Source organism: Delphinapterus leucas, chromosome 16, assembly GCF_059928025.1.
Source record: "Delphinapterus leucas isolate spDelLeu-1000000601 "Yukka" chromosome 16, BTC_Dleu_Yukka2, whole genome shotgun sequence".
Classification (NCBI taxonomy): domain Eukaryota; kingdom Metazoa; phylum Chordata; class Mammalia; order Artiodactyla; family Monodontidae; genus Delphinapterus; species Delphinapterus leucas.
Window position 1 is genome coordinate 25,295,591 of NC_143144.1, and position 25,123 is coordinate 25,320,713.

Here is a 25,123-nt window from a genome sequence, read left to right on the forward strand (position 1 = left end):
AGTTTTAATTTTTCCAGATATATACCCTAAAATATATTTCTTTTTTTTTTTTTAATATTTAGTTATGGGACTTCCCTGGTGGCGCAGTGGTTAAGAATCTGCTTGCCAACACAGGGGACATGGGTTTGATCCCTGGTCTGAGAAGATCCCACATGCCGCAGAGCAGCTAAGCCCACGCACCACTACTGAGCCTGTGCTCTAGAGCCTGCGAGCCACAACCACTGAGCCCACGCACTGCAACTACTGAAGCCCAAGCGCCTAGAGGCTGTGCTCCACAACATGAGAAGCCACCACAACGAGAAGCCCATGCACGCCGCAACTAGAGAAAAATCCCACACGCAGCAACGAAGACCCAACTCAGCCAAAAAATAAATACATAAATAAATAAATAAAATTACTAAAAAATTTATTTATTTATTTATTTGGTTGTGTGGGGTCTTTGTCGCAGCAGGCGTGTTCCTTAGTTGCAGCTTGCGAGCTCCTTAGTTGAGGCATGCAAAGTCTTAGCTGTGGCATGCATGTGGGATCTAGTTCCCTGACCAGGGATCGAACCCGGGCCCTCGGCATTAGGAAGCGTGAAGTCTTATCCCCTGCACCACCAGGGAAGTTCCTAAAATGTATTTTTTACTTTGAGTTTCGTCAAAAAAGTTTGAACCTAGTGTGTGAATTTGGGAGGTGGGAGATGCTATCCTTGGACCTAGACCCAAAGGAGGGCCAACCAATGAAATTAATGATCCAGCTGATAATTATAACGTCAATTATTGAACATGTATTCTGTGCCAGGCAGGAGTGCTCAAGTACTAGGGCCCTGCACAGAGGTGAGGGGGAAGGAGTGCAGGGCAGACAGAGATCCTTTGAGCAGGGAAGACTGCCTAGAGGCGGTGGAGCCTGAACTGAACTCAGCCTGGAAGAACCCCTCTGCCCTGGCAGGTTCAGGGCTGGGTGAGGGTGTGAGCTCAGGTGGCAATAATAGTAACAATAACAATAGCTTCGGTCAGTGAGCTCTGGCCAAGTGCTAGGCTCTCCTTCAATCCTCCAGACATTTCCTGGAGGCATAAACTGCTCTTCATACCATTTTACGAATGAGGAAAAAAAGACTTGGAGAAATGTGGTGACTTTTAGGGTAAGGGTCACATAGTGGTAAAATTGCTGAGGTTAGATCCAGGGCAAGTTGGCCCTACTCAGAGCCCGTGTCTTTCAGCCCTGGGCTGCACACAGCAAGGCCCGACAAGCGGGGGCTGCTGGGTCCTGGTGGTGGGGCGGTGGGCCTGGAGGGGCAGACAGCCAGAGCAGGACCCTGAGGCAGCTGGGGCAGGTGGGGACGGGTCTGTGTTGGGCCTCAGAGACCACCTGGCTCACAGGGAAGACTGCAGGCTCCAAGACACCCACCATGGAGGGCCCACGTGGGTCCCAGTCTTGGCAATAACGTGGCCACGGGGAGCAGCGCCAGATCGGCTTCCTGCCCTGATGTCTATTCCTCGGGCCCAGTGTCCCCCAGCCTGTGGTGGGCTTGGCGTGCAACGAGGAGCAGAGAAGAGCAGTGGAGCCTGTTTCTCATCTTTTGTCAAGTCTCATCTTTGCTGGTTTGAGCCCAGCTCCTCTGCCTTCCGGCGAGTCGTCTCCACCTGTCAGGAAATAATTCTTGGTCTGAGCGTTCCTACGAGGGAAACGGGGATTCGCACAGCTTATGGTTCTTCGCAGGGATTGAACTTGGGACTTGCTTGCCTGGGCAGAGGGGGCTGTGGATGGCCACTGGCAATTCTCTTGGAAGCGTGAGTAATGGGGTGGTTCACTACCCTTTGCAGTAGCGGCTCGCCTGGTTTTGGACGGTGGTTGGTGGGTTAGTTTGTGTGTGTGCGACACATGCCCACATATACACACATGCTCACTCCTACATCCACACTCACACCCACTAGACACTCGCACAAACATGCACACTCTCATTCACATCTCTGCAAACATACATGAGCAACACAAGCACATATGTGTACATACACGTGTTCACACACGAGCACACAGTTGTACTGCAGGGCCACCCGCAGGGCCCTGGCATTCTCTAGATGATACGGTGGCGTCTCGGGTGCTTGTGCAACTGGGATGTGGGGTGGTGGCGGTAGTTCTGGTGGAGGTGCTGGGTCAGTAGGGGTGGGTCCTGAGCCCTCTAGTTTCTGAGATCCTGTTCGGGGACCACTGATCCTTTCTCAGTGGCTTTTGGGCTTCTGCTCTGAGCTTACAGACTTCTTGGGGAGCTTCTGCGGCAGTTTGCGCTGAGCGAGTTGGCCCAATTGATTCTTCCATTCTGCCTGGGGTTGGAGAGAGAGGGCAGAGTGCCTTCTTTGGGGTATACCCAGGGCTGCTGTGTCCCTTCCTTCGTCTCTTCCTCAACATTCAGTCCCCTTCCCCCTTCCAGGCCGCTGGGTCCGGTGGGGGGCAGGATCTGGTCCTGCAGGCTTTCTTGTGGTGGGGGGAACCCCCAGCATTTGCTGCTCTGAGCAAGGACTTGTTAGAACCTCAGGGGCTGGGGGCGGGCTGGTGAGGCCGGACACTGTGATCTGGATGCCATCTGTACCCTGTCTCTGAGATACCTCTAAACCCCCAACCCTCTACTTCTGGGGTCTACCAGCTGAGCCCCGAGGCTGTCTGTTGGAGCCAGAAGGGCAGTGATTCTGGTTCTTCTGGGGACATCTCTGCCCTGGGCTTTTCTGCTTGATTCAACAAGAACACCTACTGTGTGCATGGTGAACACGAATGAATGAATGAACGACCAATGTACCAGACACTGTGCTGGGGACCAAAAGACAGGTCCCCAGGAGCTCAGTCTAGAGAGGCAGCTAGCCACAGATCCCAGGGAGGAAGAGTAGTGTGTGTGTGCATGTGTGTATGATGTGTGTGCTCGAGCACAGTCTCAGTGCACATACGTACCCCACCTTAGTCCTGGCTGCAAGGGGGCATTATCCTGGTAATGCAGGATAATGAGGATGCATTGTCAGTATCCTCATTATGGCAGGGGCTTCAGTTGGGGAATCTGACACGGGGTGGAGTGGTTTATGAGGTTGTACAAAGAGGAGGGAGGAAGGGAGGGAGCAGTGCCCAAAGATGGTGCCTACCATGTGCCACATGCCCCGCCAAGGCATCACATGCCCCAGCTTCCTGGCTTGTCAACACCTCTTTGAAGGAGGACAGGCCATATTCTGGCTGAGGCACTTGAATATCAGACAGGTTATGTCACAGACCACACAGGCAGTAAACTACGAGCCAACCTGAGCCTAGCTCTACTGGTCTCTGAAGGTCAGGTCCGCTTCCCAAGGCCACTCCTGGGTCCTCTCCGCTCCTCTCCTCCTCGCACATCTTGGTTGTTACAGGAGGAGGCCTGGAGCTGAGGGCGAGTGTCCCCTGGGCCTCAGTTTCCTCATCCACTAAAAGAGGGATAATAAAAGTAGTTATCTCATAGAATCATCCAGTGAGGCACTTGAGACCTGGGTGCTGGAGACTTGGTAAGAGCACCACAGATAACAGCCATTCCGCTTGTCTTTATTTGTCCTTAGGGCTCCCATGGACTGCCCGGCCTGCCAGCCAGGCTCCTAGCCCAGCGCCTCTGGCCTGACTTTGGAGAGAGGCGAGGCCTGCGCTGCCTTCATCCTGGGGAGACTCGGACTTCACCGACTCCTGCTGCAGCCCTGATTGTGGTGAGGCCGGTAGTGACAGGTGAGGAAGACCGATTTCCCCAGTGTGGAGCAGAGTGAAGGAAGAAGTGACTCACCAACCACAGCAAAGCCCATCTCCCCCAGAGGAAACAGTGGCGAGAGAGCGAATGCACTTGGGTGAGTTTGGGGGCACGCGCCAGCGGAGGGCTGGCGTGGGCTGCTGGGGCATCGAGGTGCGCCTGGTTGGGCTACCGTGCCCGGTCAGTGGGATCAGTGGGAGGCGGGGATAGGGCCCCTTGGGGGTGGGGATTGTACGTATCACTGTAGGGAGCCATGGGGTGGGGGCAGAGGGACCCCTCCCCTTCCAAAGTTTCTGCCTCATTCTTCCCTTTTCGCCTCCGGGGACTGAGGGTGTCTAGGGCTTGCGAGAAGCCCACGATTGAGTGGACAGTCTGCTTTTTTTTTTTTATTTTGCGGTACGCGGGCCTCTCATTGCTGTGGCCTCTCCCATTGCGGAGCACAGACTCCGGACGCGCAGGCTCAGCGGCCATGGCTCACGGGCCCAGCCGCTCCGCGGCATGTGGGATCTTCCCGGACCGGGGCACGAACCCGCGTCCTCTGCGTCGGCAGGCGGACTCTCAACCACTGTGCCACCAGGGAAGCCCGGACAGTCTGCTTTTTAAGGGCTCAACCGTTGACTCCTGTGGTGGCTGAGGTCCAGAGAGGGCAATCGCCTAGCTCAGGTTGCACAGCACAGCGAGGATTCTTCCGGTGCCCAGCTGCTTGTCTCGGTCCCGCCGAGGCTTGGCCTGGCTTTAAAAAGCAGAGAGCGGCGAGGGCCAGCCGATTTCCCGGGGAGCTGGAGTCTGGGAGGGGGTGTGGCGCCGAGAGCTTTTGCTTCTTTCTCCTGCCAGGGAGGCTGGATGTAGGCTTTGGGCTTCTTCCAGAACTAGACGAACTAACGACAAGGGAAGAGAAGCTGGCTTCCCAGGCCGTCTCCCCCGTCCCAAACTTTTCCTCGCACGCGGAGGGTGGATGGGCGAAGGGAGGAAGCGGGGCCGGGAAAGGTGGGGCCAGCCGTTCCCTCCCCGCCAGGCTGCCGCGGCTCTGGAATGCCAATCGGGACGCTGCTTGGTGAGTGTGTCTTTAAATCCGAGACCCCCGCCCCCTTGGCGGCTGGGGCCGGGGCTCGGGCTGGCCGGGCGGCGGCGGGCTCGGTGATTGGCGGCCTGGCCGGATCCGCCCCTCGGCTTGGGGGTCGTGGGGCACGCGGAGCGGAGCGGCGCGGCGCGCTCGGGCTGGGGCGGGCAGGTCTCTTCGCCGGCGAGCGGGGGCTCCTTCTCTCTTGGCCTCGCCTCGTCGCGCCCGTCCTGCCAGCCTCCGGAACCGCCTCTGCCCACGGATGGGCTGGGGAAGTTGGGAGGAGCCAGCCGGAGCCCGCGCCGGGCGCGACCCGCCGCTGCCTGACTCGGCGCCCGCCGTTCGGGCGCAGCGCGCCAGCCGCAGGAGCGCGGATGCCTCGGAGTCGCGGGCTGACAGGTACCGATGCGTCCGAACCCGGGCTGGCGAGGGAGGGCTGATTCAGGAGTTCTCTGGGCACTCCCGGGCCGGGGCTGCTCCGACCACCCACTCCCCATCCCCCAGATCGCACGCCTCCCTGGGCTCCGCGGAGAAGAGAGGTCCCGGGCCCCCACCCAAACCCGCGCGGGATCATTGCCTGGGAGAGAAGCGGAACCTCACATATTAAACAGTGAGGAGTTACTGAGTCGTTCTGTCTGTCCGGCTCTGGGCTACCGACTTCCTCGAGGAGGTTTCCCTTGGACTGGGGTAGATGTGAGCTGGCGACACCTCCACTCGTAATGGCTAGGCCTGGGGCAAGGCCCAAGAGCTGGGCTTCCTGTGCAGCTGCGGCGAGGCAGGACGCTTCATGATCCACACTTGGGGTCGCTGGGCTCGTCTTTAGGGGCTTGAGGCCCACGGCACCGGGAAGAGTCCAGAGAACCCAGTGGGTGCAAGCTTTGATGCTGGGCCTCATCTGATCCTTTCCTTCTGTAGGCCTGGGTCTCCGAGGGGAGCCCCCTTTTCATCTTAAGAGGTTTTTCCTGAAGGGGCAAGAGGCCTGTCAGAAAGCAGAGTGCAGTGTGCGGGAGACTGTTGCCCTGGACTTTCGAAAGTGGCCGGGGTGGTTGGAACCTGTTCTTATCTCTTGGGGAGTCAGAAATGGAAGAAAAGCTCCCTGACTTCAGGAAGTGTCCCAGCTTCCCTACTCTCTCGACCAGAATTCCAGGCACTGACTCCTTGGCTTCCTGCAGAGCAACCTGGACCCGTGACTGAGCATTTCTTAAATGCCAGGGAGGGTGAGAGTGGTGGAAGGTGTTGGAGGGTTTTCCCCTTAGGTGGCTCAGCCCCACGGGGGGAGACAAGACATAAACACAAAGAAAGTTGGCTAATACAGGGTTTCCATCTCAGTTCTGGACTAATAGTAATACTAGTGGAAATATCAAGAGCATACACATGATTAATTGCTGAGTGAGTGATACGGTCTGCAGTTGCTAGGGGAGCTGGGATGCAGTTCTCAGGCAGCCGTGCAAATATGTTTAAAATGTTCTGTCTCCATACCCACCCTTTGTGATTACCGTGCTAGTGGTTAGGCCCTCTCACCACTTCCATGGACAGGGCGCAGCTGGAGTGTGCCCCAGCCCCACTCCCAGGTGTTTTTTGTTTTTCTGCTGGTGGATTTCTGAAGAAGCATATTTGGTTTCTGGGGTCAGGCTAACCATAGGACTCTCCCAGCCTCCTTGGGGCTCTTGAGGTTTAGGGTCTAGATCCAGCCTTACAGGAGGAAGTCCTCTCTTCCTTTCGGAAGAGCCTCTATCGCTGGGGGCTGGGGATGAGTTTGTCAGGCTGGAGGCCCTGAGCCAGACACTGTTTCCTGTGAGTGCAGACAATCTTCCCCTCGCTGGCCATCGGGGGTTGGAGTTGGGGTGTTGGAGGTCGGCAGGCCTGGCAGGGCTGGTTTGAGGTGAGTGGTACCTGGGGCATCCTGACCTCACTTCTGAGGTTCTGCTTTGTCTAGGGCTCTGCCCTCTCCCGCATCATCCCTGGCAAGTTTCTGTTTTCTGGAACACTTTGCAGAGGTGGCAGTGTGCTCGTGCCTGTGGCCTTGGGAGCTGTTCTGGGGGTTCGTGTTGCTGAACTCACCCTTTAGCCCTTGGCCGGCACTGTGAGTACTTGGGTGAACACACCCACCTGCCTCCAAACAGGTGGCACACACAGGGTCACCTGGGCACAGGTGGGGAATGCTGGCATGAGAAGAGATGTGCGTGCATGCTCAGGTTTATAACTGTGTGGGCAAGGGCAGTGAGGAACTGGATACAGATGGACACGAAGGCAATGGAGGTGGGCAAGCAACCCAAGGCACAGATATGTGCAGGGGCAGACGGTGAACACACAAGTGTGGACTACGCACAGGCCGCAGGCACTCTATAGATGCACCTGTGCTATCATGGAGATTTGGCTGATGGAAGTGGACAGACATATGGGTGGGCTCACGGAAGCACAGACAGGGACGTGAGCTGACATTCACCAACGCGAGACATGGAGCCACATGGACGTGGCTTGAATCCTGGGCAGACATGGAGTTGGCTCTGGGCACCTGGGACACAGACAACACAGACACTCATACCTGCTGAGTCTTCCGGCAGCAGAGGGCAGAACACAGTCGGAGGTAGGTACCGAGATATAGTCCGAGGCAAGTGCTGCTCAGTTATCCCTGTGACTCTGCGTGGCAGCAGTGCCTGAAAGCTGACCTGTTTGGGGTGGAGGGGGTACAGGTGCTGTGTGGTGTGGCTTCATTTCTGGACTCCCGCTTTGGAGTTTGAAGACCCCAAAGGGCTCAGTATCCTCTGTTTCACCCTGAGAGTTCTTTGACCTCCCTCCTCCCTAAGCTACAGGGCTGGGTGCATGCCTTAAACACCAACAGGGACTTCTTGAACTTTGAGGCTCATCTCCCCTGGGTCTCCAGAGCTTCCTGAAGTGAGGTCGTGTGGTCAGGGTAGGGGAGGTACCTGGCTGGGGACTCTCCTTCTGAGCCCAGGCCTGAGGGTTTTTGGCAGGGAAGGGACAATCCCTGGGAAAGAGAAAGAGTAGACATGCAGTTGGGTCTTTGATGAGACCTTTGCTTTCTGGTATGGACTGCCCCTCCCCCAAACCCTTGGACAGGGAAGGCCCCCCTGCCCCCAATCTGGCTATGGCTCAACCTGGAGATTGGGAGATACAGCTTGACACTAACTCACCCTGTTACCTGGGCAAGTTACTTAATGTCTTAATTAACTCATCTTTAAAGTGAAACGTCTCATCTTTAAAATGGTTCCAGTAACCCCTTGCCCTTGGGGTGTGGTGAGGGTTAAATGTGAGATAATCAGTGGAAAGTGTGTGGCCCAGGGTCTGGCACAGAGCGAGCACTGTCAGTGGAGCCTTGGTGACCAGCCTTCCCCCGTGGCCAGGACTCTCCAGAGCTGCTTCAGCAGCCAGGTGCCTGGCCCTGGGAAGGAAGGCTAGCAGGCCAGGCACCTCTGGTTTGAAAGATGGAGGCCTTTGTCCTCACCTCCTGCCCACCAGTCGCTCCTTAGCCCTGTGGGACCTCTGCACGCCTGCAGGCAGGATGTATGAAGCTTGGGTCTGCCTCCTGCTGGGCCTCTGGGAGGGGAGCCAGTGGTTTGCTAAGAATAGCCCCAAATTATGGCTCTGCCTCTCAGCGGGCAGCCGTTCATCTTCCCAGCCTGGGCCAGGGGGCTTGCAGATGGGCCTTTTGTGTTTCCTGGAACTGGTGCTCAGCACCGGGATGAGCTTGGGAGCAGCAGGCCGGATCTGGGAGGAGGCCCTGCTGTTCTTCCTAGGTGTTTGGCTGGGACCTGGGGAAAGAGAAGGTCCGGGGAGAACTAGCCTTTAAAATCTCTGAGTTCCTCTTCCACTTAGAGCTTGTCCTGACAAGTGACCCATCTTCCTACCCCTCAACAGACCTGTAGCGATTAAGAATACCGGGGGCTTCCCTGGTGGCGCAGTGGTTGAGAGTCCGCCTGCAGATGCAGGGGACACAGGTTCGTGCCTTGGTCCGGGAAGATCCCACATGCCGCGGAGTGGCTGGGCCCGTGAGCCATTGCTGCTGAGCCTGCGCGTCCGGAGCCTGTGCTCCGCAACGGGAGAGGCCACAACAGTGAGAGGCCCGCATACCGCAAAAAAAACAAAAAAAGAATACCGGGCCCGGAACCAGACCACTATGGTCTGAATTTCGGCTTCCTCTCTTGTTAGCTGTATGGCACCAGAAAATTCACTTAACCTCTCTGTGCCTGATTCCCTTGTGTAGCAGGATTAATAATAGTAACTCCCTTATGAGAATGTCATAAGGGTGAAAGGAGGTAGCACATGGAGAGCCCTTGGGGTAGTGTGTGGCTCATAGTAAGTGCTCAGTAAACATTAGGTGCTTCTATTACCATGGTTCCAGTTAATCTCAGCAGAGGGAGAGACCTGTGAGGCCACAGAGGCCAGGCTGTTTGCACAGTGCCTTATGGTGGAAAGGCAACAGGATGGCTTCTTGGTTCCAATTCCTGGGCTTTCCTGCCCCCAGGTTCAGTATGAGGTGCAGGGGACCAAAGGTGAGTGAGACTCAGTCCCTGCCAGATGAGAGAGGCACATGTCTACCTTCTCCCACTGGTACCTTCCCAGGGCCTGTGCCAGCTGTGATTGGAGCCAGAGGGGGGGAAGGGCTTGCCTGGGGACGGGGTGGTGCTTCAGGTGGACTTTGAAGGATGGCCAAGAGTTTGCAAGGATGAGAAAGGCTTCCCAAGCAGAATGAGCAGCCCATGCAGAGATGTGACAGCTTGGCGTGTTTAGGGAACGTGAGAAGATCCACGGACCTGGGGTGGGACCCATGCTCAGCACTCCTGGCCTGTCAGGAGAGACCTTTCTGCGACCTGCTGTCCCTCCCACACTGGGCTCAGAGGCAGCCCTGGTGTGCCTCTTAGGACATAAGCTAGAGGTCCCCCGGAATTCTGACCTCCCCCTTTCTTTTAAAGAATCACATTCACTGTCCCCCCATTCTCCAGGGGACCTTCCCACCCTCTTATAAATGCCTGCCAGCCCTTCCTGGGACCCCTCATTATTGAGCTGGGGACTCCAGACTGCTCTCACCCCAGCATCAACATGCCTGTTTTTGCTCTTAGCTGAGATGCCTATAGGTTAACAGGTCCCCTTCCTCAGGAATGAACTGAAGCCTTTGAAACCTCTCCTAAGGAGTGAATGTCTAATAGTAGAATTAGAAGGTGTTTTATTTCCTGTAACTGACATGTGGACTGGCTTTAGCTCTGAAGGATGCCCCTGCTTGGGCTGGAGCTGGGGCACACTGATGAGGGAGAGACATGGGGCATCTGGGGTTACCTCCATGCCCATGGCAGGCAGTAGAAAGCATCTTGGAACTGGGTGTGCCGCTCCTGACCCTGCAGGCTCCCAGGGAGCAGGGCTTTCAGAAATTCCAGGAGGAGGGAGGGTGTGGTGCTGGGACAGTTGTGGGTGCACGGCTTGGCTTCTCTCCCTCGCCCATGAGAAACAGCCCCACTGCCAAGAGGCTGGGTCGGGGGCATGTCGGGGGGCGGGGGAGGAGAGAAGTGAGTGCCCTCAGATGACCTTGGGCTTTGCCAGACTCTGCATCCTGCTGTGCCCCAGGCCCTGCCTATCTGCAGGCGGTGTGTCTTCTGTCCTGGCCCTCCCCAGAGTGGAGGACCGGGACACTGGGCATTTTTGAAGATTCTGTTTAGAAAGCACAGAGGGGAACTTCTCCCCTTTTCCTTTTCCTTTTCTTGGAACTGCAGACCCCAGGAAGGAGTTCAGCCCTCTCCTGCCAGTCACAAAGTGGCTGGTGGACATGTCCACTTCGACTGCTGTCCTCTAGTTACTGAGTCCTTCTCCTGAGTCCCTGACGTTGGTGCCGACCCCTCAACTCCCCAGGGCCCTGACTGGCAGGGCCTAGAAGACCTCATCCACCCTGGATCTGATCGGAACCCCCCCACCCGCATCCTTGCTTTAGCCTTAGTTAGACCACCCGCTTGGTGGTGCTCACTCCCTGCCCCCGTGGCAGACCTGTCTGTTGATGGAGCTCGCAGACTTTGGGAGTCTCCTGCAGGTGCTGTGCTGGCTTGCTCCGAGGCCTGTCGGGAAGCTCTGGTTTTCAAATGCCCCAGAGCCAAGGGCCTCCCTGGAGATCGGCCCCGGTGCCGCAGAGCCTTCCGGGGAAGTACAGAGCAGGTCTCTCTCTTCTGCTGGGTGTAGATGCTCTGAACTGGGTCTGAGGCATCGGTGGATAAGCCCGGGACCAGCAGTTGACTGCTTCCTCTGAGCCCAGTTTTCTCATCTGCAAAATGGGCGTAATAAATTTTTACGTCTACTTAAAATTAAAAAAAAAAAATTGAGGTGAAATTCACTTGGCGTAAAATTGACCATGTTGAAGTACACAGTCGAGTGGCATTGAGCACATTTGCAGTGTTGTGGGACCACCACTTCCATCAAGTTCCAGAACATTTTCATCACCCCAAAGGAAGAAGACCCCTTTCTCATTAAGCACTGACTCCATTCCTTCTACCTCACTTAGAAAGGAAGTTTTATTGAGGTACACATACCATAACAGTCACCCAGCCTAGGGGGCAGCTGGCTGAGTGTCGGTGAAGGTCATGGGCATGCAGCCCCACTCCAGTGGAGTGTGCAAACGCTTCCATCACCCAGAAGCTTTCCTGGGGCTCCCCTGCCGTCAGTAGCCACTCCCACGCCTGGTCCCAGGCCGCTTATCTCCTGTCACTCTGGTTTTGCTTTTTTCTAGATTTTCACATAAGTGGACTCAGGTAGATAATAGGTATTTTTTATTTCTGCCTATTCTACTAAGCGTAATGTTCTCGAGTCTCGTCCACGTTGTCTTGTGTTCCAGGAGTGCTTTCCTTTTTCATCCCAATGTGTGCGGGGAGCATAGCTTGCTTACCGAGTTTCCAGTTGATGGACGTCTACCCTGCTTTTGAAAATGTTTTCAGTTAAAACAAAATTAAGTAGTTATCTTTATGAAGGATTCAGGTAGTAGCTTCAGAGAGAGAGAGAGAGAAAGTAAAATCTGAAAGCCACTTCCCCCTCCTGACTTACTCTCTTCCCCCAAGGCATCCCTCTCAGCAATTTGTGAATATCCCACCGTCTTCTTTTCTGTGCCTCTGTGTGAGTTTGTGTAGTTTTGATTTGGGGATATAGATGGGATGGCACTTGGTCCACGGTTCTGGGGCCCACTTCTTCACTTAGCCCTTGGTCTTGGGGGTGTTCCCAGCACAGCCATATGAGTTCTCCGTGTTCCCTGGGAGCCAGCCCTGAGCTGAGGGCCCAGAGGTGGGGGCCTGGGCCAGATGAAAAGGTGTCCACTCCCTCCCCCTCCCCCGGCTCCGAGCTGGGGCTCAGTGAACCTTTGGGGAGACAGAAGGCGGCTTCCTGGAGGTGGTCAGTTCCAAGAGGTTTGTGGAGGGAGGGAGGCATTGGGACAAAAGGGGTCCGTCTGTCAGGGGTGGACGTGCACTCCTGCTGGCTTCACCAGCGCCTCCCACCCAGCAGCTGCCGGCAGGGGCTTCCTCTTCCTGTCTCTGTAAAGTGCCGCTGGAAGGAATAGTCCCAAGGAGAGGGAGATTTGCTGGGTCGACAGAAGATGGGCCCTTGAGGCCTCCCTTCTTGTTGCCGCGGAGTTGCCCCTTGCTGAGGCTGGAGGCAAGCAGCGTGCTTGGATAGGGACCCTGTCCTGCGGGCAGGCTGTGCTGGGCGAGTGTGGGTGAAGGGTGGGGATGTCGGCTGCCTCCCCAGGATGGGGACTGCCTGTGCTCAGATGTGCTGGCTCCTGGCTCTACGCCATCCCCAGCCAGCTGGGTCACTGAGGTGCTGAACCTTTATTGTCATGCTTCTTTCCTTGAGGCTGCCTCTGATGTATGAATCACATTCCCTGCATACTTACTGACATTGGTCGTTTTCATTGTTTTTAAGTTCTTCCGAATTTAATAATTCAAATAGTGCCTTAATACTGTTGTATGAAGTGGATTCCAAGAGATAGGAATCCTGTGTTGTGGTGTCTGAGGGCAGCCACCTGCTCACCCAGGGTGGGCTTGGCTTGTGACTTAGGGTTTCATCTTAGCCTCTGTCTCCTGAGCCCTTGGGCACAGTATAGGGCGAGGAAGAGTAGAGTAGGCCTGGAAGGGAAGCCCCGAATAGGTGGGTTTGTTGATTTCCCTGTGATTTTTACAGCGTAATTCAGCTCAAACCTGGGTAATAGGTCGACCCTCCCCCCACTTTAAAAAATAGCTTTATTGAGATTTAACTCACAAGCCATACAGTTCAGTTTGTAAAGTGTACAGTTTAATAGCTTTTAGTGTATTCAAAGAGTTGTACGTCTGTCACTATAGTCTAATTTTACAACATTTTCATTAAACCAGAAAAATACCCTGTACTCATTTGTCATCAGTCCCCACCCCACAAGTCTACTTTCTGTCTCTATAGATTTGCTTGATTTGACATTTCATATGAATGGAATCATAAGTATGTCTGGACTCCCTTTTAAAGGAAAGAAAAAGCCTCACCTGTTGATTTAAATTTTCTTATTAGAATATAACTTAAATGTACAAATATAAAACTAGGTGTAAGTGCCTCAGACTTATGTAGTTTTTACATAAGTATAAAGCAAACATGAAATGAAGCCAGAATAAAACTAATAAAACCAGAAAGCCGGCCCATTTCAAATGAGCAATGTTAATTTAATTGGAAGGATGTGAACTGAAACGAAATTGCCCTCGTTGGGTTGATAGCAGAGAGCTGGCCCCTTGTTTCCCCTGCTTCTGTCACTTGTGCCTGCTGGGCTGGCTGGCTGGTTTGGGGTTGTCCCTCGGCAGCATCCTGGGTGGGGGGATTGGTTTCAGGACCCTCACGGATTCCAAAGTCAAGATGCTCAAGTCCCTTATATAAAATGGCACAGTATAACCTATACACATCCTCCCCTATCTTTTAAATCGCCTCTAGATTACTTATAATACCTAGTGTAATGTAAATGTTATGTTGATAGTTGCAAATACAATGTAAATGCTATGTAAATAGTTGCCAGCACACGGCAAATTCAAGTTTTGCTTTTTGGAACTTTCTGGAATTTTTTTCAAATTTTTTCAATCTGAGGTTGGTTGAATCCGAGGGTTACAGAACCCAAAGATGTGGCTGGCCGACTATACCCACATTTGAGCCTGAACTGCCAATGAGTAATCCCCAAATGGCTGTTTTAATAGTATACCACTTGATAACCTGGAAAGCTGGCTCATTTGATCAAAGATACGGGTGTAATAATGGCGTTATTGAAATCTGCATATAGTGGCTCTTAAGCCCACTTCTCGTGGGAATCAGGAATTTGGCACAGAGATGGGCTTTGCTCTATTCACACGGCTGCTCTCAACATGAACACAGTCCTGACTGCTAAGAGATTGGGCCTTTGAACTGGGCACATCCAGGCTGCCATGGGCTACAGGGTGGCTCAGTTCTCCACCCCACCCCCTTCTCTTCTTTGAAGCACAAACTTTGTGTTGTGCGCAGTGATGTCATTTGGCCTTCACAAAGAAGGAACTGAATCATAAACACAGGAGCAGGCCGGAGCCCCAAATTGCACAGCAGCACTTGCTTGTGAGATGGTCATTTGGATGTCCCAGGGCATGCTCTCATTACTTTAAAAATTTTTTTTATTATTATTTTTTAACATTTTTATTGGAGACTTTTTTTTTTTTTTGTGGTATGCAGGCCTCTCACTGCTGTGGCCTCTCCCATTGCGGAGTACAGGCTCCGGACGCGCAGGCTCAGCGGCCATGGCTCACGGGCCCATCCGCTCTGTGGCACATGGGATCTTCCCGGACCAGGGCACGAACCCTTGTCCCCTGCATTGGCAGGCGGACTCTCAACCACTGCGCCACCAGGGAAGCCAGGAGACTTTTTTTTTTAAATTGAGGTGAAATTCATATAACATAAAATTAACTGTTTCAAAGTGTGCAATTCAGTGGTATTTAGCACATTCACAAAATTGTGCAACCATCACGTCTACCTAATTCCAAAACATTGAAAAAATTTTTATTTTATTGTGGTAAGAACACTTAACATGAGAACTACCCTCTTAACAAATTTTTTTTTTTTTTTTTTTGCGGTACGCGGGCCCCTCACTGTTGTGGCCTCTCCCGTTGCGGAGCACAGGCTCCGGACGCACAGGATCAGCGGCCATGGCTCACGGGCCCAGCCGCTCCGCGGCATGTGGGATCTTCCCGGACCGTGGCACGAACCCGTGTCCCCTGCATCGGCAGGCAGACTCTCAACCACTGCGCCACCAGGGAAGCCCATAATATCTTATTTTTGACTATAAGGACAATGCTGTACAGCAGATCTCTAGAGCTGATTCACCTTGCTTAACCGAAACTTTGTGCCTGTTGATTAGTAACTCCCCATTTCTCCCTTCGCCCAGCCCCTGGCAACCACCATTCCATTTATGAATTTGACTACTTTAGATCCCTCATGTAAGTGGAATCACGCAGTACTTGTCCTTCTGTGACTGGCTTATTTCACTTAGCGTAATGTCCTCAAGGTTCGTCCATGTGGTCGCATACTGCAGAATTTCCTTCTTTTTAAAGACTGAATAATATTCCATCGTGCGTATGTACCGCATTTTCTTTATCCATTCATCCATCGATGGACGTTTGGGTTGCTTCCACCTCTTGGCTGTTGTGTCTCATGCTGTAGTGAACATGGGTACGCTAATACCTCTTTTGAGATCCTGATTTCAGTTCTTTTGGATAAATACCCAGAAGTGGGATTGCTGGATCATCTGGAAGTTCTATTTTTAATTTTTAGGAACCTCTGTGCAGTTTTCCACAGTGGCTGCACCATACTACGTTCCCACCAACAGCGTGCAAGGGGTCCAATTTCTCCACATCCTTTGCCAACACTTGTCTTTTGTTTTTTTGATAATAGCCATCCTGACAGGTGTGAGGTGATATCTCATTGTGCTTTTGATCTGCATTTCCTCGATGATTAGTAATGTTCAGTATCCAAAACATTCTCATCACCCCAAAGGAAACTCTGTATCTATAAAGCAGTCACTCCTGATTCCCCCCTCTCCCCAGCCCCTGGCACCACTAATCTACGCTCTTGTCTCTCTGGATTTACCTCTTTTGGGTATTTCATAGAAATGGAATCATACAATACGTGACTTTTTGTGTCTGGGCTTCTTTCACTTGGTGTAATGTTATCAAAGTTCGACTACATTGTAGTGTGTATCAGTGCTTCATTTCTTTTTGTGGCTGAATAATAATCCATTGTGTGACTATACCACGTTTTGTTTATCCATTTATCATTTGATGGACATTTGGATTGTTCCTACCTTTTGGCTGTTGTGACTAGAACATTCATGTACCTGTTTTCAGTTCTCTTGGGTATGTACCTAGGAATGGAATTGCTGGGTCATACGATAATTCCATGTTTAACTTTTTGGGTTTGATATTCTGGAATTAGGTTGTAGTGATGGTTGTACAACAATGTGAATGTATTAAATGCCACCGAATTGTATATTTTATAAGGGTGAACTTCATGGTTATGTGAATTAAATCCCAGTGGTGAGGGGGACAGGGGAGAGCTCACGGACCCCGAAGCAGACATCCTTGGAGTCTGGATCGAGTCATATTCTCAGCTCTGGGCAACCCAGAGTCCTCATCACCTCTTGGGATCCTGTGGACTTCCTGGGTGGTGAGGACTATGGGCTTCAGCCCCATTGTCCCTGTTTAGGGTGGTAGGTGGGAGCTGTCTGCCTCCCAGCCTTAAATCGCCCTGGCCCTTTCTGGCTTCTAAATGAGAGGTGCTCACTGTAGAACTCAGTGCCCTCAGTTTCCCCACCTGTGATGTGCGCCCATGAGCAGCCAGCCGTGGCCGTGGCCCGGGCTCTGTGGGCAGCAAGGCCTGTAGTGGGTCAGACGTGTGGCAGGTCAGACCTCCGACGCCACCTTCCCCTCTCTGGCTTTCGTATTGCTTTCCAGAGGGAGCCGCACAGGCCTCAGGACCAGCTCCTCTTTCTTTTCAGGTCTCCAGGGCCTGCTGCTTCCTTCTGAGATTGCTTGGAATGGAGACCATGGCTGCCCTGTCTGTCTGCTCAGCCCTCACTGCACATGCTTCCCCCCTTTGTCCCATCTCAGTGAGTGGCAGCCCCGTCCCTTAGTTGTTCAGGCCAAACCTGAAGTCATCCGTGGTTCCTCTGTGTCTCTCACACCTCAGAAACGTGTCAGCAGGTCCTCTTGGCTTACCTTCAAAATGGGTCCAGGACGAGCCATGCTGCGGGCCCAAGCCGCTAGCATCACTTGCACGGTTGCGGAAGACTCCTAACAGGCTGTTGGCTTCCGTGCTTGGCCCCCGACAGCCTCTTCTAGCACAGCAGCAGGGTGACCTTGTTGGAATGTGAAAGTCAGCCCAGGGCACTTCTCTGCCCCAGGCCCCCCCCCCCACCCAAGTAGTTCCTCATTTACCTACAGAGAAGGCTAGTGTCCTTACTGTGGCCTCCATCTAGTACCCACCCGCTCGCTCTCACCCTGCTCCAGCCAAACCGGCTGCCTCATGGCTTCTGCAAAACATTGGGAACACCCCCCACCTCAGGGCATTTGCACAACTGATCCCTTGACCAGGGATGCTTTTCCTCCCCAGAGTCACATAGCTTGCCATGTAACTTCCTTCAGGTCTTTACTCAAATGTGAAGCCTCCCTTGGATACCCTAAAATTCCGTGCCTCATCTCCATAACCCTTTTCTTTCTTATCAGTTATCACCTCCTGATATACCATATATTTTACTAATTTATATAATTTATTTCTGTGTCTCTAGCTAGCATGTATGAGGCAGGAAGTTTTATTCTGTACTGTTAGCTCCTAGAACAATGCCCTGCACATAGCAGATGCCCCGGAAACGTTTGTAGAATGGCTGCATCAAGAGGGAGTGAATTGGGCCATTTTATAGATGAGGAAGCTGAGTCTCAGAAAGGTTCACTTGAACCTAGTCTCTTGACTCCCAGTGCCCTTGTGCTGAGCCATAGTTCCACCTCCTTCTCTCTATGGCCCTGTGTCTAGGGACAGCCATGCTAAACCTCGTGGGTTTGAGGCTTCCAAGCTCCCCTTAGGAAGCTCCCTTTGTTAAAATGGTAACTACGGAGGTGGCATTCATGCAGGTGATGGAACAGCCTGCCCCGTTTGTTGAGCGCTCACTCTGTGCTAGGCGCTGGGCTCAGCAGCTTAGGTGGATTTATTTCTCAGTTAAACCTCGCCGCATCCTGAGGAGGAAGAGCTGTCATTTACCCCATTCTGTGAATTGGGTGTGGAGAGCTTTTGTGTGGAAACATAGAGAGCTTTCATGTGGGCAAAAATGGAAAGGATCCATAACTTCCTGAACCAATGAGGGTGTGTCTTAAGCAATTCTGGTTGCTGTAGGATGTGCTACAACCGTTTGGAAAAGTAACATGGCACTTAGTTACTCTAGTTTTTAAAACGCACATGCCTTTTCATCTAAGCAGTCCAAATTTTGGGAGCCTGTCCTAAAGAAGTCAGATTATCAGGACATAAGGCTTTGTGCACAGGGATTGAGTGGCCGTGCCCCAGAGACCACACTGTCTCCTTTCACTTCTGCGTTCTCCCCATGCAGCACCCTGGCATGGGCTGTGTTCCTCTTCCTGGCCTGCTTTTCACGTGGCCCAAACCTTCCTGTTCTTTAGATGTCAGCATAGGCCTTCCGTGACCATCTTATCTACAATATAGACGGTCCCCAACTTACAGTGGTTCGACGTATGACTTGTTGATTTTAAGATGGCGTGAAAGAGATATGCAGTCAGTAGGAACCGTACTTGGAATTTTGCATTTGGATCGTTTCTTGGGCTAGTGATGTGCGGTGCGCTCCTCTCCCGTGATGCTGGGCAGCAGTAGCCACAGCTCTGTCAGCAACGTGGTCACGAGGGTAAACAACCGATACACGTATAACCATTCTGCACCCATACAACCGTTCTTTTCACTTTTGATATAGTATTCAATAAATTACACGAGGGATTCAACACTGTATTATAAAATAGGCTTCTTGTTAGATGATTTTGCCCAACCGTAGGCTAATGTAAGTGTTCTGAGCATGTTTAAGGTGGGCTAGCCAAGTTGTTCAGTAGGTGAGGTGTGTTAAATGCATTTTTGACTTGCGATATGTTCAATTTATGATGGGTTTATTAGGAGGTAACCCCGTCATAAGTTGAAGATCTGTATGTCCTTTTCCTACCTTCCTCATTTTCTATCTCAGCATCTCAGCCCTTGGAGCCCTCATCACAGTGTATGCAATGTGTCACTATTGTATTTCTTTTTTTTTAAAAACTAAATTTATTTATTTTATTTTTGGCTGCGTTGGGTCTTTGTTGCTGCATGTGGGCTTTCTCTAGTTGCGGCGAGCGGGGGCTACTCTTCGTTGCGGTGCACGGGTTTCTCATTGCTGTGGCTTCTTGTTGTGGAGCATGGGCTCTAGGCAGGCGGGCTTCAGTAGTTGTGGCACGTGGGCTCTAGAGCGCAGGCTCAGTAGTTGTGGCACCTGGGCTTAGTTGCTCCGCGGGATGTGGGATCTTCCCGGACCAGGGCTTAAACCCGTGTCCCCTGCATTGGCAGGCGGATTCTTAACCACTGCACCACCAGGGAAGCTCCACTATTGTATTTGTTTGTTGACTCCCTCCCTCTCTTTCTCTCTGTTGTGGGAACGTCTGCTCCCAGGTTCCTATCTGGTTGACATGGTTAATACTTAGTAGCTTTTTGTTGAATGAGTAGTGATACAATGAAATGACACACCACTATTAAACAGACAGGGTTGGAGTTATATGTAATTAACTGGGAGGGGCTGTTTGTGTTGTCTTGCTAAGGAAAGAAAGCTTGTTGTAGAAGGAAGCTTAACTGGTGGGCTCGGAGGGGGATGGGACAGGCATAAACTTTTTCTTTATACATCCTTGTTTGACTTGTGGCATTAAGTACACATTTCGTAATAAAAAATGTGGCCAACAGCAACAAAAAAAATCACAGAAGAAAAGATCATATCCAGTCAGAGGGAGCATGAGGACTTGAACCCTGGTCCTTGTGACTCCCAGCCTGTGTTCTTACCCGCCACCCAACACCTTCCATAACCTTTCCACATCCAGCTTCGCAGTGTCACCTCACTGCAGCCCTCAGAGGAGGACAGAGTATGAGTTATTAGCTGTTTGTATTTTATTTTGTAAATTGAGGTCGAATTTTCAGACAGTAAACCAGGGTGTGGTTTGATGAATTGTTACAGGTATATCACCTGTGTAACCCATACCCAGGTCAAGATATAGAACATTATCCGTGGCCTGGGAGATTCCCTGGGGTCCTTTCCCAGTCAGTTACCAGACGCCCCCATCCTCTCAAGTGGCCATGCTTCTGAATGCCTTTCAAGGATGAGTCTTGCCTGTTCTTGATTGGATGTGATTGGAACCATATGGTATGAGCTATTTTAATCTGGCTTCTTCTGGCTTCTTCCTCTCAACATGAACTCTGCGATTCATATGTGATGCTACAGCCTGTCTTTTTCATTGCTGTGTAGTATTCCATTGTGTGGATGTATCACTATATATATATATATATATATATATATATTTTTTTTTTTTTTTTCCCCTGTAGATGGACTTTTGCCTAGTTTCCAGTTTTGGGGGGATTATGAGAAAAGCTGCTGAACACTCTTGCCTGTGGACACAAACACTCACTTCTCTAGGATGTAGATCCAGGGGTGCTTGCTGGGTGCTGGGATAGAACCCAGAAGTAGATCCAGTGTAGATCCAGAAGGGGAAGTACTTGCTCAAGGTCACATGATGACTCATGGGTAAAATCAGCCTATCTACCCCACCCCCAAGCCCTCTCACCCTGCTCTTACCAACACTTTCCACCCCTGGCCTGCTTCTTCTCACCCCAGCCTTGTGGAGGGTCAGACCCCTCCTCGTACTGGAAAGAGCCTCACTGAGCGGCTTCGTCTGGGGCTGGCGCACGCCTGGCTGGGACCGCCTTCTCCAGCAGCCCTCCCAGGCTTCAGAGGCAGCCTCGGGTCTCTTTCCTCAGCTCCCTCCACTCAGTTCTGTGGCACCAGCTCCTCGGGAGGTGGTGCCTTTAGCTATTTACATACCTGTCCCACCTCTCCACCCTGAACTCTCCAAGGGTGGGGACAGAAAGGAATATGGGCGTTTTTTTTTTTATTGGAGTAAAATTGCTTTACAGTGTTGTGTTAGTTTCTGCTGTACAAGGAAGTGAATCAACTATATGTATACCTATATCTCCTCCTTCTTGGACCTCCCTCCCTCCCCTTCCCCCCTCCCCTTTCCCATCTAGGTCATCACAGAGCACTGAGCTGAGCTCCCTGTGCTTATTGAGGTAAAATATACATACCATACGATTTACCCTTTTAACCATTTTTTTTTTTTTTTTTTTTGCGGTACGCGGGCCTCTCACTGTTGTGGCCTCTCCCATAGCGGAGCACAGGCTCCGGACGCGCAGGCTCAGCGGCCATGGCTCACGGGCCCAGGCGCTCCACAGCATGTGGGATCTTCCCGGACCGGGGCACGAACCCGTGTCCCCTGCATCGGCAGGCGGACTCTCAACCACTGCGCCACCAGGGAAGCCCAACCATTTTTAATTGTACAACTAAGTGGCATTAAGTACATTCACATTGTTGTGCAACCATCACCACCATCCAGCTCCAGAACTTTAAAATTTTCCCAAACGGAAACTTTGTGCTTATTAAATGCTAACTCCCCATCACCCCCAGCCCCTGGTAACCCCCCTTCTTCTTTCTGTCTCCGTGAATTTGACTACTCTAGGTACCTCATATAAGTGGAATCATTGTGATTGTCCTTTTGTGTCTGGCTTATGTAAACACTTAGCATAATGTCTTCAGGGTTCATCCAGGTCATAGCATGTGTCAGAATTTCATTCCTTTTGAAGGCTGTAATTGTTCTTTGGAGCACATTTTAAAGGAACCTCAAATCTACAGGATTGAGTGAGGGGATCAACTTGTCTGTGGGAGTGGGAAATAAATAACATTTATTAACATCTCCTAGGCGCCAGCCCTTCCCCTATGTTGTCTCGTGTAATCCTCACCACCTCCTTATGAAGTAGGTACTAATATTATCCTCATTTTACAGATAAGGGTACTAGGCTCAGTAACTTGGCCAAGGTCACACAGCAAGTCATTGGTCAGCCAGGATTGGACGCTGGGTCTGCCGGCCTGCAAAGCCTGTGATCCGAGTTGCCGCTGCCACCCAGGGCAGTGCCCCGCTCAGACTGAGAGTCATTTCCTCGAATTCTTCTCATCAGCTGATTGGAGCTGAGTGTGGAGCCCATGGGTGCCAGCTGGCTCCGAGGAGACAAGGGCAGTGGCTCCTCCTCCCTGGCCCAGGTCCCCCTTCCTGGGCCGTGGTTTCTGTTGAAAGCCCCTTTGTGAAGCAGCCTCCTTGGGCTGGGCAGGGGTCTGCAGGAATGTGGGCCTCAGTGCCCCCCCACCCCCACCAGCACAGGCTGGCAGGGGCCACTTCGTCCAGCACAGGCTGGCAGGGCAGGCAGCAGCAGGATGTCACTCTTGGCAGAACTTTCTCTGAACAAATAACTACCAGGAGTTTTGGGGTTGAGAGGATAGATAAACAGGAAGAGGGAGAAGTTAGAAATATTTTTCTTTCCCTCCTGTGCCCTGGAGATTTCTCCCTGCTCTCCCCTTAGCCACTGGAGGTTTGAGGTGGTGGAGCGCTTCGCCTGTCAGAAACCGCCCTGAGGCCTGGGGAGCCATGGCTGGCGAGTTTTAGGTTTTAGGGTTTCAGGCTTTGTTTTGCCTGATGGGCTGGGATAAGCCTGGGCGCTGGGGCCACAGAGGCCCCAGTTTGAATCTTGGCTCTGCTGTTTCTTTGCCGTGTGATCTAAGCTAATTAATTCAGCCTCAGTGTGGGTCAGAATGGAGAAATAACGTAGTGAATATTCATTGAATACTGGCTGTGGGTGCTCAAGTGGGCATATACAAGGATTATCATGTCAGTTAATCCTCACAGCCCTCAAAGGTGGGCAGGGTTTTTGTCTTTATTTGACAGCTGTTGAAACACAGAGAGGTTAAGTGTTTCTGTCAAGGTCACACAGCTGGTGGTGGTGGAGCTTGGGCTTGAACCTAGGCAGCTGTGTACTTAGTGCCCTTCTATTTTATCAGTTTGGCATCTGGCAGAGACCTTGGCACACTGGACTGTTGGTACTCTTAATTCCTTTCCCTTCTCTTTTACAGAGAAACCAAGTTTAGTTGGGGGTAATGTCATGGTGGGGTGAGGCCTGCTGAGCTCTGGGCCCCAGCAGTCCCAGAGCAATATTTAGCCCTTTCTGAGTTGGCTTCCCACAGGCTGCCTCCTCCATGCAGCCATCTTAGGTTGACACAGGGTGTTGTCATGGCTCTCTCCAATTGCCCCGGCCTGGACAGCACATCTCACCCCACAGAGCAACATCCTAACTCTCTGACATGGTCCCCAAGGCACTTGGGGCTTAAACCAACCTTACCCCATCCTGTATTCTAGCCTCACAATGCCATAATAATAATAATTCCTAGGAGGCTTTGCACAGTACCAAGCATCTCTCTCTCTATGCTGTTCCCTCTGTTCAGAATGACTTTCTTTCTTTTTTTAAAAATTTATTTTATTTACTTTATTTATTTATTTATTGGCTGTGTTGGGTCTTCGTTGCTGCGCACGGGCTTTCTCTTGTTGCGGTGAGCGGGGGCTACTCTTCGTTGTGGTGCGCGGGCTTCTCATTGCAGTGGCTTCTCTTGTTGCAGAGCACGGGCTCTAGGGTGCATGGGCTTCAGTGGTTGTAGCACGTGGGCTCTAGAGCGCAGGCTCAGTAGTTGTGGCGCACGGGCTTGGTTGCTTCGCGGCGTGTGGGATCTTCCTGGACCAGGGCTCGAACCCGTGTCCCCTGCATTGGCAGGCAGATTCTTAACCACTGCGCCACTAGGGAAGCCCCCAGAATGACTTTCTTGTCTGTCAAATGTTGCTCATCGTACAAGGCCCAGCTCAGTGGCCTCCTCTTCCAGGAAAAGTTCAGTGGCCTCCTCTTCCAGGAAGCCTTCTTGGAGTTCCCAACCCTGAATTAGCATCTACCTCCTCTCTGCAGCTCAGGGTAATGGGAAAAGTCCTGGAGTTCCTGCAGTGTTGTCAGCCTCTCTAAGCCTCAGTTTCCTCATCTGTGGATTGGGGATCATTGGACGAGGGAGAGGAGAAAGCCTGGATTCTCAGGCCCTGGCCTGTGTAGAGTTCGCCAGGGCTGGTGAAGCTTGGCCCCTTCAGGGTTAACTCCCTGCCATGCCAGGGGCGGAAGCGAGGAGGACAGAGTGTGAAATGAAGTCACTTCCCTGCCTGGGGGTCTGCCATGTGCCTGGCCTTCTGCAGTAAATCCTGTTTCCTCCTTGGCCACTGTGTGCCCACCCGCTCCTGGCTCCCATGACCCTGAAGGTCACCAGCAGGTGGGGCTCCCCATGGAATGTTGGCCTGTCCTTCATCCGGCGAGGTCACTTCCTGTCTGGATAATCTGGCCACCTTTCCTGCCACAGCCTTCCACATGCGGGTTTCATGGGAATCGTGGGTGTGGGGTCCAAGGGAGGCTTCCCGAGGTCAAGTTCAATGCCCAACTGACACCTTTTATTCTGGGGGCACTGGGGCCCAGGGAGGGCAGGGCACTTCTCGAGGTCAGGCCTCTGGACCACACTGCAATTGTGGGGCCTCTGTGGGTGTCCCCCGGGGTCGCAGGCCTGTAGGGTAAGGTGAGGAGGTCATTCAGCCTCCCTGGGCCTCCTTTTCTTCTTCTGTGGAACCTGGGGGAGCCTGTGTGTCAGATCTGCCTCAAGAACTGAGCTGGTCAGCCCAGGACATCCTTGACTTCATTTAATCCTCACTTCACTGCAGGGACCCTGAGGCTCATAGAAGCTCAGGAACTGACCTGGGTCTCTGGTGGGGGGATGGTGCTGGGAGCCTACCCAGGCCTCTCTGACCCCAATGTCCTGGTTTATTCCGCGGGAAGGTATTTAGCTTTTCCTCAGTGGCAACTCAGGAACATCCCCACTCCTCTGCTCTTTTCCTGTGGGATCAGGGTCTCCTCGGGCTGTAAAGTTGATGGAGAACCCTGGTCCCTGGCATCAGTGTAGTGTGCATACCGTGTAGTTCCTTTTTCCCCCTTCTTTTTTCTATAAATAGTATATATTTATATAGGAAAATCAGAGTAAATAAAGATATGCAGGAAGATTAGAAAAATCATCTGTGATCCCACTTCTCAGTGATAATCACAGTTTATCATTAATGTTTTGAGATTTGTCCTTCCAGACGTTT

At 52.2% G+C, this 25,123-nt stretch overlaps 1 protein-coding gene across 2 annotated transcripts in view; it reads left to right on the plus strand.

The window, feature by feature from the left end:
* Nucleotides 1-1,517: 1,517 nt before the first annotated feature.
* PALD1 (phosphatase domain containing paladin 1) overlaps nt 1,518-25,123 on the plus strand; it is an 84,902-nt gene continuing 61,296 nt past the window's right edge. The window contains exon 1 of one of the 2 annotated variants that reach the window (XM_089897615.1): nt 1,518-3,821. The gene's annotated coding sequence lies outside the window, so the exon portion shown is untranslated. Of the gene's footprint in view, nt 3,822-3,849; nt 5,184-25,123 lie in introns of those variants that run through there. The other variant, XM_022590796.3, reaches the window with a different exon arrangement.